Raw genomic sequence first — 14,970 nt, forward strand, 5'->3', positions numbered from 1 at the left:
ATTTCGGTACTTTTGCCGTGGTTGCCGAGAGACCTGAGTTTATCGTCTGCAGGAAAAACAACAGTGACTTTTCCTATCCACATCAATGAGTACCAATGATACAATTGTATATGAAGTGATCCTTTGAATCCATAGCATTCAATACTCAAATCTCTAAACAGAAACCCAATAAATTGAACTTCATTTTGAGTTATGATTTTCAGAATACCTGCTTCACAATTTTCATACTATGTTTGGAATAGTTATCACAAATCTTAATTCCAGGGTGCACGATATTTTTATCATACTATGAAGTCACCTACGAAAAATTCTATTAATAAATTTGTCTGCCAAAGCTGATATAAATTAAGGAAAGAAAGCACTGCATTGGAAGACTGCAATGCATGGTTCCTAGAGACAATAGCAACAATTCATGATCGTGTGTATAATTTGCTAATTATCTATGAATAAATATATCAACCATATAATGATACATTAGCAACCATGCAAATCATGTCTCGGACCTGGGAAACATGTTTCAGCTATAACAAGCTAATATTCGCAGCCGCTATCCTGCCACTCGTATTTTGTGACAACAGCTGTTTATGCGCAGAGAGCCGTGAAGGTATAACTCACTTCAATCCTCGTCCGGATTTTCCAAAGAGGTAATTACTGTAAAACCATTTTTTTCCTTCAATGGCAATAACTGCAGTTGTTCGTACAATGTAGCTAATTCCAGTATACATTTCGTTCATACAGACTGGGACGTAATCGCTCAAGAAAACTTTATAGCTTTGCGGCCCTTAATCCTCGTTTGCACGACATTTTTAGTCAAACCATATCAGTGAAAAATATATCTGGGGGTTGAGTTAGGCACAAATACCATGCAACAGGTTGAACATAGAAATTTTGATTTATTCAATATTTTAGATTTGTTGCCATACAACAGCAAACTGAAAATGTTGATTAATTATTAATCGTTCAGTTACAAAAACATGGGAAAAATCTTATTAAGCATTGTATATACTTTAAAAATCGTAGATGCTATCTAAGTGGCAGAAATAATTCACTCTAATCTGATGTAGCGTGTGTTTAGTGCATTTTACCCTCAGCAACGATTTATTTTCAACTGTTTGTGCCAACATAATGACACGAAACATTGTAGTTCGCTGCAGCCAGATTATGCGTGTTGCCAGGCGGCAACATAATGCATTTACGAGTGGTTTCCTTGACATAATAGGTAAATTTACGGTTTGTTGACAAAAAGCAACATGCAATAGAGGGATAAGATGGCACAAAAAATTTCAACCTTTAGGCAGTTTTTTAATGTTAAGGCTTTAAAGGCACAAGAAAACCTATACACTCTAACCCATCAGTCTTGATTGTTAATGTCAAAATTTTAAAAAACTAATCGTGCAATATGTAACATGTTAGCATCGTGTCTGACTGTAATCTACACTTATCAAAGACTATTTGCAGTGATATGGTCTGGTCGCAGCTCCAACCTACATTTTCAGAAGTGGATTGTGGTAAATTAAGTGGAACATAAGCAGCACAAAGAATTACTTTAGTGGTGTAGCCTTCTCACAGCTAATTTTTATTTCTTGCGCTTTATGATTGGTAAGAATTCTCCAGTGACTTCAATTTAAGACATAATTGCTACATGAAGGCTAGTCACCACTGATTCACAATACGATAAGGCAACTTTTCATTTTCGGATAATAAATGGTAAATATGAAAATAGTGAAACCAGCATAAAGGTTTTAATAGTATGAACAAAGAACTGCAATCATGTATCTGCTTGTATGTCTTCAAAACGTTTATTCAGCCCGTGATTTCGATTTCACCCACAGCCACAACGGATCTAACTACAAAATTTTCAAGCTGCCAATTTCCATACGGTAATTTTCGAAAGTTAACGCAGCCGATAATGGTCGTACGGTTACGGACGAGAAATGGCCGGAAGCGAAGCATTGTCCCAGCGATCAATACGTAACATTGCGAGCCCAGGCTCCACAGCTATTTATACACACGCGAAGTTGGTGCCAAAAGTGTTGCGTAGTTCCAACTATATGCAAACACGCTAATGTCCTTCGGGCAGGGCAGCACGTGCTAGCTTCGTGAAGTATATTTGCGAGTGCCCGTGAAAACAAAAATGGTAACTTACCCGCCGAAGCAGACGAACTCTGCTAAGAACATACGTAGCAGAATGTACCTATTATTTGCAATTACTTACAGTCAAGGATCTATCAAACAGTAGCTCTTTTATAGCAATGTTTGAAAAAGTACGTGCTGTGCTTTTGCGGAACCTGGGTACAGTTTACACTAAAAGAAAGCAGGAGCTAAAAATGTCAGTACTTCCATAAAATTGCAGTATTCCACAGACATTAATGAGAATAGTTTTTATTTTATTATAAAAGTTAAATGTTTCCGTACCACACGCAGATTTTAAATAGGTTATTTAAAAACCATCTCAAGCTGTCACTTCTCAAAACACAGACACTACTACTATTTCAGTGGCAAATTATATGTTGGTTTATCAATAGCAGCATAAACACTTGACGAGAATCATGCCTACCATACTAAGAAACGAATTACACGGACCTGAAAGAAATTCTGGTAATGTAGCTAATATACTGAGTAAATCTTAATCTCAGAACTTACCAATCACGAAAACAGGGCGTTTACATTGTTTCCGCAAGTGAAGGAGCCACTGCGAAACGTCGTGTCAGCTGTTTGTTCCTTCTAACCTGGGTGTACGCAGAGAGGGCGAATGAACACTAACCTCTCAATGCGCAAGATCTATAAAAATCCCTAGGTTGGCTGTTGCCACAGCTGGAAAGACAGCAGGATTGTGGACGCACACCTAAACTCCATCTTTCGAAATCGGTCTGACAACGGTGGCAAGTTGTATGACGACGTACGTGGCAACACAAAGAACTAGCCTGCACACACACACAGCTGATTCCCGCAAGGCCGCTGGGCTAGGCTCGTCCCCAGCAACACACTCGATCAATGCTCAACAGCTGACTATGCTACGCGTTGAAAAATCAGCTGTTATGATGTATGATTTTTGTAGGATACCACATGTAGTAAATTTGTATCACCATACGTTTAAAACTACAAGCCACACACAAGTTTCGTCGTCGTTTATACATAAAATTATTATACCGCAACCAAACAACAACACAAGAAGGGCTAAACATGCACACGGAAGGAAAAACATCTTCGTGAACTGCATGTAACAGTTAAAATGAACCTAACTTGGGCATTTTGCGTGAAGTACAGTTCAAAACAAAGAATTATTATGTTTTTGCATGTGACAAACAAAGATATTTCACAGCTTTCGTACTTACCAAACATGGGTGTCGTCCACTGCCCTGTGGTAGAACGCTTGCGAGAGTTTCGGATGGAATAATATAATACTCTACTATAGAGTCAGTAGTTGAAACCCGTCAGGTCACACGTCCATACTCACAGCTGCTGTGTACGACGTATTCTACACAAACGCAGCTGGATTTCTGTTGCCAGGCGAAAGCTGGCTGCGCAGTGCGGGAAACATAACAAACGTTAAGACAGTTTAGCCCACTTTGCTTCAGGCGTTGCGAGTTTCTATATGTGAAGGTATCTTTGTTATAAGCATTTAAAATGTTTTAGTGCTTCTTTCTTCAAGGTGAGGTACAACAACAGAAATAATCGTCCGTTCACAAAGTACATGGTTAAGTTGGTAAGACTACAGCAGTGTTACTGCTAGGGACGAGACCACTTATCAGCTGTTTCCAAAAGTGACAGCAGCATGCGTGATTGGCTAGCCTACACGATGTGGGAGGGCGGGATGCTGTGGACTAGAGAGGGGGAAAACGAGGGGAAATGCACGCCCCGGAATAATCAACATTCAGCTTGACAGATGTGGCGTTGTGTCAGCTGATCATTAATTTTTCTTCGACGAAGCTAATAAGCGCTATGTCAAGGTAGCTGAAAATAAAGGGAAGATGGCCTTATGACTCACGAATGCACGTCATAGTCTTAAAAACCAGCTTCTTGTGATAGGGGGTGCTTTTATTCCCTTTGTCGTGCCACACTGTTGCCAAGCGTAGCGAGAATTGAAGCTTCGGACGCCTGTGTGGAAGAATAACATTGTTGACTACAGCGAAATTCATTGCTCCCACCATAGGCAGAATTTTTGTTTGTATGTTTGGTGTTCTGCAAAATGCACCTATCTACCCACAGAACATAGTGAGATCATATTTGCTAATACAAGACTGGAATTTCACCTCGTAAATTCGCTGTGAAGATTTTATATAATTCTTTAAAGAAAAGTTACAGCAAGAATCACTACAAATCAGTTGTTTATTGTCGCTCAAAGCTCTGGACAGAAAGTAATTTAAAACTGCATAGGAATAGCTCTTCCACTGTAACTGAACTAATAACGCAAAAAAATAAAAAAAAATTAAAAATTAATCATGTGAACGGAAAAGCAATTACGAATGTATTAGAGTTAAACGTATTGCACTTTTGTTGCTATTTCATTCAAATCACAAGAGAAACTCCTGGTCAACGGTCATACGAGACAGCTTTTGGTCGATAGGCAACAGTCAAAAGCAACTGTCATACTGGCAGCTTTCATATACAGGGTGTTACAAAATGGTACGGCCAAACTTTCAGGAAACATTCCACACACAAATAAAGAAAAGATGTTATGAGGACATATGTCCGGAAACGCTTAATTTCCATGTTAGAGCTCATTTTAGTTTCGTCAGTATGTACTGTACTTCCTCGATTCACCGCCAGTTGGCCCAATTGAAGGAAGGTAATGTTAACTTCGGTGCTTGTGTTGACATGCGACTCATTGCTCTACAGTACTAGCATCAAGCACATCAGTACGTAGCATCAGCAGTTTAGTGTTCATCACGAACGTGGTTTTGTAGTCAGTGCAACGTTTACAAATGCCCAGTTGGCAGATGCCCATTTGATGTATGGATTAGCACGGGGCAATAGCCGTGGTGGGGTACGTTTGTATCGAGACAGATTTCCAGGACGAAGGGGTCCCTACAGGAAGACGTTCGAAGCAAATTGATCGGCGTCTTAGGGAGCACGGAACATTCCAGCCTATGACTCGCGACTGGGGAAGATCTAGAACGACGAGGACACCTGCAATGGACGAGGCAATTCTTCGTGCAGTTGACGATAACCCTAATGTCAGCGTCAGAGAAGTTGCTGCTGTACAAGGTAACGTTGACCACGTCACTATATGGAGAGTGCTACGGGAGAACCAGTTGTTTCCGTACCATGAACAGTGTGTGCAGGCACTATCAGCAGCTGATTGGCCTCCAGGGGTACACTTCTGCGAATGGTTCATCCAACAATGTGTCAATCCTCATTTCAGTGCAAATGTTCTCTTTACGGATGAGGCTTCATTCCAACGTGATCAAATTGTAACTCTGCTACGGTCGCAGGTTCGAATCCTGCCTCGGGAATGGATGTGTGTGATGTCCTTAGGTTAGTTAGGTTTAAGTAGTTCTAAGTTCTAGGGGACTAATGACCATAGATGTTAAGTCCCATAGTGCTCAGAGCCAAGCCAAATTGTAACTTTTCACAACCAACATGTGTGGGCTGACGAGAATCCGCACGCAATTGTGCAATCACGTCATCGACACAGATTTTCTGTGAACGTTTGGGCAGGCATTGTTGGTGATGTCTTGATTAGGCCCCACGTTCTTCCACCTACGCTCAATGGAGCACGTTATCATGATTTAATACGGGATACTCTACCTGTGCTGCTAGAACATGTGCCTTTACAAGTACCACTCAACATGTGGTTCATGCACGATGGAGCTCCTGCACATTTCAGTCGAAGTGTTCGTACGCTTCTCAACAGCAGATTCGGTGACCGATGGATTGGTAGAGGCGGACTAATTCCATGGCCTCCACGCTCTCCTGACCTCAACCCTCTTGACTTTCATTTATGGAGGCATTTGAAAGCTCTTGTCTACGCAACCCCGGTACCAAATGTAGAGACTCTTCGTGCTCGTATTGTGGACGGCTGTGATACAATACGCCATTCTCCAGGGCTGCATCAGAGCATCAGGGATTCGATGCGACGGAGGGTGGATGCATGTATCCTCGCTAACGGAGGACATTTTGAACATTTCCTGTAACAAAGTGTTTGAAGTCACGCTGGTACGTTCTGTTGCTGTGTGTTTCCATTCCATGATTAATGTGATTTGAAGAGAAGTAATAAAATGAGCTCTATCATGGAAAGTAAGCGTTTCTGGACGCATGTACACATATCTTTTCTTTATTTGTGTGTGAGGAATGTTTGCTGAAAGTTTGGCCGTACCTTTTTGTAACACCCTGTAGATACAGGTTTGTGCCGGATATTAAATAGTCATTGAATTTAGTTGTTTTAGTGGCATTTTCTGGCCACGACTTTTGATAAGATCATCTCTGGACTCACTTAGACAGTTGGCGCATTGGTTATGACAAATACGCTCCCATACTAGCTCCCAATGCCTTTCCAGCTATCACTGTATCACTATTATGGTCTAATGTGAGCTTGTCCTCGGTATCTACTGACCTCACCGCCGACGGGGTGTTAAGCTTTACTTTTCCTCGGAGGTTTTCTCGGCGCGGCTAATTAAAAGTGTGATACCACGTGTTCTGTCGAGTTGTTGTTTACATTTTCTGCAGAATAGCTCAACGACCAACCCATCCGTTTCTTTTTTTCATGTGCTGCGAGTTTTGCTGTTATGTCGACTCAATGGGGAAGAGATGTTCCACAATTAATCTTCCTTTTTCTTTTTTACAGAGGACTGCACGGATGCTTGGCATTACTCGTGTCCTATGCAGGAGCGTACCCATGGTCTGAAATACGAAAGGGGAATGACGATTGAAGGGGGGTGGGAGGGGGGCAGCTTATGCTACTTTCGCAGTGTACGACGAAATAGTTTTGAGACTTTTATATTTACATTATTTGCGTCAAGTTCCAGAGGAACAAATTGAAGAGCAAGTTTACATGATCATGGAAAGAGTCAGTACATGAAATTATAACAGAAGAATAATAACAGATAAAATGAAACGTATATGAATCCTATGCAGACGACAAGCCATACGTTTAAGTAAACACAATCAACAACAAAACACAGGAATTCGTTTAATTTTTAAAATTTTCCAGGAATTCCTCATCGGAATAGATGGGGTGAGTCCTGAGCAAATTATTCATCTCAGACTTGAAAGTGCGGAGATTACAGCTAAGATTTTTGAATTCTTGTGGCAGCAAAATAATGCTGCAGCAAAATAATGCACACCTTTTTGCACAAGAATCAAGGAGGCGCGTTCCATATGCAGACTGGATTTCTGCCTAGCATTAACTGAGTGAAAGCTGCTAATTCTTGGGAATAAACTGATATTTTTAACAACAAACTACATTAAAGGAAATACGTACTGAGAGGCGAATATCAGAATTTTCAGTCTACTGAACAGGGGTGGGCAAGGTTCCCGAACTTACACAGCTCGATCTACCCGTTTCAAATCCAAAAATACCCTTTTTGAATCACAAGAGTTACTCAAAAAATTAATACCATACGTCATAAGCGAACGAAAATAAGCAATGTAAACTACCCATCGTGTTGAACTATCACATTGTTCTAATGATAAATAAAGCGCATTTAGTTTTTCAACAAGAACCTGAGCATGGGCTTTTCATGCCAGCTTACTATCTATCTGGTCTCTTGGGAATTTAAACTGTTCATTGTAATCAAAATGCTCGTTTTTGTTGAATTGTGTGTCAGAAACTGTACAAATTGAGTCTAACTGTGAGTTAGCATCAGTTTATTTTCTACATGCGATGACAGTTTCTTCAAACTGATACCGGAGTGATGTGTTTGTCTATGTGGTCTGCGGGTTCGGTGGGCGAAGATATATTTTCTTGGAGGGATTGGTGGGACGCGCAGGTGAGGGGGCGGTGTAGATGCACTACCCTGCCTCCCGTTTGGTACGCGATTGTTCGTGTGGCTACAGCTTAAATTCAGTGAGCCACCATACGACGAAGCAATCACCACAACACTTTTTCGCCTTTCTTCTGTTTTCTTGATTTGCATCTTTGCTCTTTGATACGCTTCAAAATGCGTGGCAGACAAATTTTTGAGCTATATGTTAGATTACTTTTCACTCCATTCAGCGACGGGTCCTGGGAAGAACGATTGTTTGTGTGGCTTAATGTGTGCTGTTAATTATGTCTTTTCAGTTTCCATGGCAGTGAGTTGGGACTGGCGAAAATATATGGATCGCGTGCTGAGTTCTTGGCATTTTGTAAGCAGTTTTTCGCGAGATCTGAATGCTTTCCGATAGTCCCAAATAAATTTTGACGAAGAAATGAAACAAAATATTTGTTTGTGTATTATAGGAAAACTATTCGACGCCAGAGACGAGACGAAACATTAGTGTCAGTTACTTGCGACTTGACATGAATCATAATTGTAACCGTTATAGTGCATCCTACACACGGAAAGTATGACTACATGCTGACCATTTAAATTATTTCTTAAGTCTTTTTTTACATGCATACATGATTAATACCCAACCATGCCTTTCTTACACACACAAGTATGCACCCCCCTCTCCCGCCCCCCCCCCCCCCCCCCCGCACCTGCCACAAATCATACTACTACACCCACAGAAATTCTTCTATAGCGTAGAAGGAGTTGTCAAGCAGATATTATTTCAGTTTATCTCTGAAGTTAATTTACCATCTATTAAATTCTTGATATGCTAACTAACACCCTTGCTGCGGTGGTATCAGCGGTTCCCGTCAGATCACCGAAGTTAAGCGCTGTCGGGCTTGGCTAGCACTTGTATGGCTAACCGTCGGGATCTGCTGAGCGCTGTTGGCAAGCGGGGTGCACTCAGCCCTTGTGAGCCAACTGAGGAGCTTCTTGATTTAGATGTAGTGGCTCTGGTCACGAACGGTGGGGGAAGCGGTGTGCTGACCACCTGCCCCTCCATAACCACATCCAGTGTCGGCTGAGGATGACACGTCGAACGGTCGGACTTCCGGCCTTCCGTGGCCTGTTCGGACAGTGTGTTAAACTCTTGATATCACTGGATAAGTGGTTAAAGATTTTTATGACCGAATACCTCACTTCTTTCTGTGACACACTAAGGCTGAGTGATGGGTGTTGTAAATCATTTCTCCTTCTAGTGTTATATTTATAAACCTTTCCGCCCCAATAGCTGAATGGTCAGCGTGACGGACTGTCGTCCTAAGTGGCCCGGGTTCGATTCCCGGCTGCGTCGGGGATTTTCTCCGCTCAGGGACTGCGTGTTGTGTTGTCTTCATCATTATTTCATCCCCATCCGGCGCGCAGGTCGCCCAATTTGGCGTCGAATGTAATAAGACCTGCACCAAGGTGGCCGGACCTGCCCCGTAAGGAGCCTCCCGGCCAATGAAGCCAAACGCTCATTTCCATTTATAACCTTACTGTTCTTTTCAAACTGTGCTTGATTGTTGACAGCGAACTTCATAAAGGAGTAAATGTTGTGTGAGGCTGCTGTCAGTACGCTCAAGTTTAAAGAAATTTATACAAGAGGTTCTGAAGTGGACCCAATACATCAGCCTTACTACGCGCTTCTGTGTAACAAGCCGTTTTTTGATGGTTACAATGTCTGTGTTTACACAGTGTCTATAACTTCACATTATAATGTCAAACATCGTAGAAAAACAGACATTGTAACAATAAATGACGATAAAATACACTGATAGAAAATAAAAATATCGCGACACCAAGGAGTTGTGCCGAATTAATTAATGTTAGTAGGCGTGTTTCTACATCTCAAAGACGTTGTCTATTCAAATTTCGTGCCAGTCGTATAAGAGTGGCGCTAGTAGCGCGATTATGAGGATGCAAATCAGATTTGCTTTAAATACACGCTGTAACGGTTGTCAAAGTTTTGTACACGGCAGATAAGCCGCAACCCCCCCCCCCCCCTCCACCCCTCCAGTACACCTCCTGCAGTATGCCGATGACACTGCCTTCTTGCCCTCGCTCCTACACTTCAACGGTCCCAACGCCTTCTCCAGAATCACCTTGACCATTTTGCCACATGGTGTAACCAGTGGCTCCTGAAAATCAATCCTTCCAAGACCCAGGCGATCATTGTAGGTCGTATCACTCGCTCCTTCTGGCTCCTTGATTTCTCCTTTATAATCTACGCCTGTGCTGTCCACTTCTCCCCCACCCTCACCTACCTTGGCCTCACCATTGACCGTCACCTCACCTGGATTCCTCATATCCACTCTATCCAATCAAAATCCCACAACTGCCTCAGACTCCTCAAACTCCTCTCTGGCCGGATATGGAGGTTGAACCCCTCTAACATCCTCCACACCTATAAATCTTTAATCTGTCCCATCCTCTGTTGTGCCAGTCTCGCTTGGATATCCCCCCCCCCCCCCCCCCCAAATTCTATCAGTCCCTCCAGATGCTCAAGCACCATGCACTCCGCCTCACCTTCCTTATACGCCTCCCGTCCCCCACGTGGATCCTCTATGACCTGATTCCTTTCCCCCATCTACTCCCTTTCCTCGAACATATCCACGTCCTCTACACCTCCCTCCACCTTGATGCCCCTCACCCCCTGGTTGCTCCTCTCCTCTCCAACCATCGCCCTCTGCCGCGCCTTCCCCGTTGTGTCCCCCCTAGCCTTCACCTCTGCACCCTTCATCTCCTTTCCCAAGGTGGCTTCTGTCGACTCCCCCTCCCAGATGATGCCCTCTCTCCCTCCATTTGTCCCTCCTACCAACTTTGATCCTTACCTCTGCCTCCCTTCCTCTGTCCTTTTCCTGGGCTCCCTCTACCCCCCCTTCCATCCTGTTTTCTTTTCCCCCGTCCACCCTCTCCCTCTGTCAGTCCCCCCCCCCCCCCCACTTCGTTTTTCCTCTCCTCTCCCCCTCTTTTTCCCCTCATCTGTCCAGGTTCCCCCCCCCCCCCCCCCATCTGCCCTTGGCTGTGGTGCCATCTTTTTAGTGCAGTGTTTCGAGTGAGTATTAAGTGTTGTGCGTCTTTTCCAAAGTGTTGCGAACGGAAATCATACTGTCGCTGTGTGTGATTTTTATATCCCTTACAAACAGAAAACAGACTGTCGCCGTGGTTTTTAATTGTCTGTTTACTGCTTTACCTGTCTGCTTCCTGTTTATTTTATTGGCATCGCCAACCCTTTGTTTTATGTTTACACTTCCACAATTTTCCGCCATTTTACAATTTAAGTCATCGTTTTTATCGCCTGCTTTTATTCTTTACCAACTTCTTCTTATGTTTTAAAAATTCTGTAGGATGAAGAGCGGCGTACTAAGCTGCTGCCAGCCCGCCCCCTTTGGGGGGGGGGGGAATCGAAATTCAATAAAGGAAAAAAAAGTTGTCAACGTTAGTTACCTTTGAGGTTGGACGTGGTGAGTTGATGTTAGTGAAGAATGCCTTTAAGGCGACAAAGGCGCTATTATCAACACCTCACTGAGTTTGAACGAGGTCCTGTGATAGGGCTACGAGAAGCTGGATGTTCCTTCTACAGTACTGCAGAGAGGCTTGGCAGGGATGTAGCCACTGTACATGATTGCTGGTAGCGGTGGTCACGATTATGTACAGTCGCAAGAAGGCCGGGCTCCGGACCGCCATGTGGCACTACCGAGAGAGGAAGACTATAGTGTTTGGTATATGGCTGTGGTGCATAGTACTGCATCTGCATCTGCAATTTGAGAAGCAGTCGGCATCACAGTGACACAACAACTGTTATAAATCGATTACTTCAAGGAAGCTCCGACCTAGACGCCCTGTAGCGTGCATTCCACTGATCTTAAACCACCGCCATTTAACTTCAGTGGTGTCAAGTGAGAGCTCATTAGAGGGTAGGGTGCAGGTCTGTTGTATTTTCCGACGAAAGCTGGCTCTGCGTTGGTGCAAGTGATGGTGGCCATGTGTTGGTTATAAGGAGGCCAGGGGGTGCTATTTCGTGTGAAAGCAGGAGCACTCCAGGGTACACCGCGCCCTCTCATTCAAATGGCTCTGAGCACTATGGGACTTAACATCTGAGGTCATCAGTCCCCTAGAACTTAGAACTACTTAAACCTAACTAACCTAAGGACATCACACACATCCATGTCCGAGGCAGGATTCGAACCTGCGACCGTAGCAGTCGCACGGTTCCCGACTGAAGCGCCTAGAACCGCATGGCCACCGCGGCCGGCGCCCTCTCATTGCAAAATTGTACGTCACTCTTGTGATTCCACCTGTTGTGCTGCCACTCATGAACAGAATTCCAGGGGCTGATTTCCAACACGATAACACTCGCTCACATACGGCTGTTGTATCCCAACATGCTCTACACAGTGTCAACATGTTTCGTTGCCTGCTCAATCAACAAAGCTGTCTCCAATCGAGCAGATACGGAAGATCATCGGACAACAACTCCAGCGTCATCCACAAAGAGCATTAACCGTCCCTTTCTTGACCGACCAAGTGCAACAGGCATGGAGCGCCATCCCACAAACAGACATCCGGCACATATACAACGTAATACATGCACGTTTGCACGCTTGCATACAACATTGTGGCGATTATACTGGTTATTAATGTACCGACATTTCGGATCTGCTATGGCTTATTCCGCGCTTAGCTGAACTTGTGATCTTGCAATGTTAATCACTTGAACGTCCGCCCCCGGTAGCTGAGTGGTCAGCGCGACAGAATGTCAATCCTAAGGGCCCGGGTTCGATTTCCGGCTGGGTCGGAGATTTTCTCCGCTAAGGGACTCGGTGTTGTGTTGTCCTCATCATCATTATTTCATCCCCCATCGAAGCGCAAGTCGCCGTAGTGGCGTCAAATCGAAAGACTCGCATCCGGCAGTCTACCCGACGGGAGGCCCTAGTCGCACGACATTCACATTTATCACTTAAATATGTTACCAAGACAAACGTATTCCAGAAATTTCTTTACTTAAGATTAATTATGCTTTGATGTTGCCATTTCTTTTCCGCCAGTGTATTTGTCTTTTCCTGTACGCGGGACACGAATTGTTCGAGTGTAAGGGTTGTGCTCGGATAGCAGAAGTGGAGCCGGCACTGTAGCTCAGCATGTTCGGTCAGAGGGTTAACTGCCAACTGTAATTAAAAAAAAAAGAAAAAAAGAAGAAAAAAACTAAGTGAGTAAATCAACGATGAACTTGATCCGGTGGCATGGGACGACCGTCCTGAACAAATACAACGAACAATAACGAACAAAATGAGATCAAACAAGAAAAGTGGAAAAGATGACCGCTCGCGATAAGCGGGAAATCAGGGTTCGAGTCACGGTCCGGCAAAAAGTTTCATTTCTCACAAACATCTGACGTCAATCTGGCTTCTCAAAATGCGAAACATTTCGTAAACACTTTTTTCCTGTCCTGAATATGATGCCGTAAGACATTAGTAAATGACAATATGAAAAGTAAAACAACTTTTTTTATATTTTCGTCCCCAAAATCTGATATTATCAGTAACTCAAAAGCTTCAGAGCTAAGACGTTTGAGATAATTTGTAACAGGTGGCTTCCAATTAAGACTCTCACCAAGGTAAACATCTAAAAATTTAGACTATTCTTTTTAATTTATTGATTTATTCTCATGCATTGTTTCTAATGGTGTGGACAGGTCATGTGCAATACTAAATTGCATGTATTGTTTTGTCTAAGTTCAGCGACAGTCCATTTGCAGCATAAAAATTGTTAGTTATGAAGAAAATATTATTTACATTTTCGAGTTTTGAAGTAAGTTCATTAGGTTTGATTACAATACATGCGTCATCAGCAAAGAGAAGTCGAAACGCTAGAAAACTACAGAGAAATGCAGAAAGACCTGCAGGAGATCGGCGCTTCGTGCAGGAAGTGACAATTGACCATCAACATAAACAAATATAACGTGTTGCGTATACATAGACAGAAGAACCCATTATTGTATGATAACGCGATTACAGAACAAACACTGGAAGCAATTACTTCCATAAAATATCTAGGAGTATGCGTACAGAGCGATTTGAAGTTGAACGACCGCAAGTTCGTTTAGTAACCACGAAAGTGTCACGGAGATGATCAATCAAATCCAGTGGCAGGCACTGCAAAAGAGGTATTCTGCATCACGGTGTGGTTTACTGTTAATGGTCTGAGAGCATACGTTCCTGGAAGACTCAACAAATATGTTGTTCCTCCTACGTATATCTCTCGAAAAGACGACGAAGGTAAAAACAGAGAGGTTCGATCCCACAAAGAGGCTTACCGGAAACAGGGAAGGCGGGAAAAGACAAAAATGGCTCTAAGCGCTATGGGACTTAACATCTGAGGTCATCAGTCCCCTAGACTTAGAACTGCTGAAACCTAATTAACCTAAGGACATCACACACATGCCGGCTCGTGTGGCCGTGAGGTTCTAGGCGCTACAGTCTGCAACTGCGTGACCGCTACGGTCGCAGGTTCGAATCCTGCCTCGGGCATGGATGTGTATGATGTCCTTAGGTTAGTTTGGTTTCAGTAGTTCTAAGTTCTAGGGGACTGATGACCTCAGAAGTTAAGTCCCATAGGGCTCACAGCCATTTGAACCAACATCACACACATCCATGCCCGAGGCAGGATTCGAGCCTGCGACCGTAGCAGCAGCGCGGTTCTGGACTGAAGCGCATAGAACCGCTTGCTCACAGCGGCCGGCTGGGAAATGACAGTGTTACATAAAGTGTCCTCCACCACATGCGCCGGCCGATGTGGCCGAGAGGTTCTAGGCGCTTCAGTCTGGAACCGCGCGACCGCTACGGTCGCAGGTTCGTATCCTGCCTCGGGCATGGATGTGTGTGATGTCCTTAGGTTAGTTAGATTTAAGTAGTTCTAAGTTCTAGGGGACTGATGACCTCAGATGTTAAGTCCCATAGTGCTCACAGCCACTTGAACCATTTGAACAGCCACATGCCGTAAGGTGGCT

At 43.7% G+C, this 14,970-nt stretch overlaps 1 protein-coding gene across 1 annotated transcript in view; it reads right to left on the reverse strand.

Moving 5' to 3' along the window:
• The window catches only part of LOC124556847 (protein FAM214A), a 233,498-nt gene extending 230,483 nt beyond the window's left edge, over positions 1-3,015 (reverse strand). Inside the window, exon 1 of the mRNA XM_047130866.1 lies at positions 2,644-3,015. The gene's annotated coding sequence lies outside the window, so the exon portion shown is untranslated. The remainder of the gene's footprint in view (positions 1-2,643) is intronic.
• Positions 3,016-14,970: the final 11,955 nt, after the last annotated feature.

The sequence above is a fragment of the Schistocerca americana genome, chromosome X (assembly GCF_021461395.2).
Source record: "Schistocerca americana isolate TAMUIC-IGC-003095 chromosome X, iqSchAmer2.1, whole genome shotgun sequence".
Taxonomy (NCBI): Eukaryota; Metazoa; Arthropoda; class Insecta; order Orthoptera; family Acrididae; genus Schistocerca; species Schistocerca americana.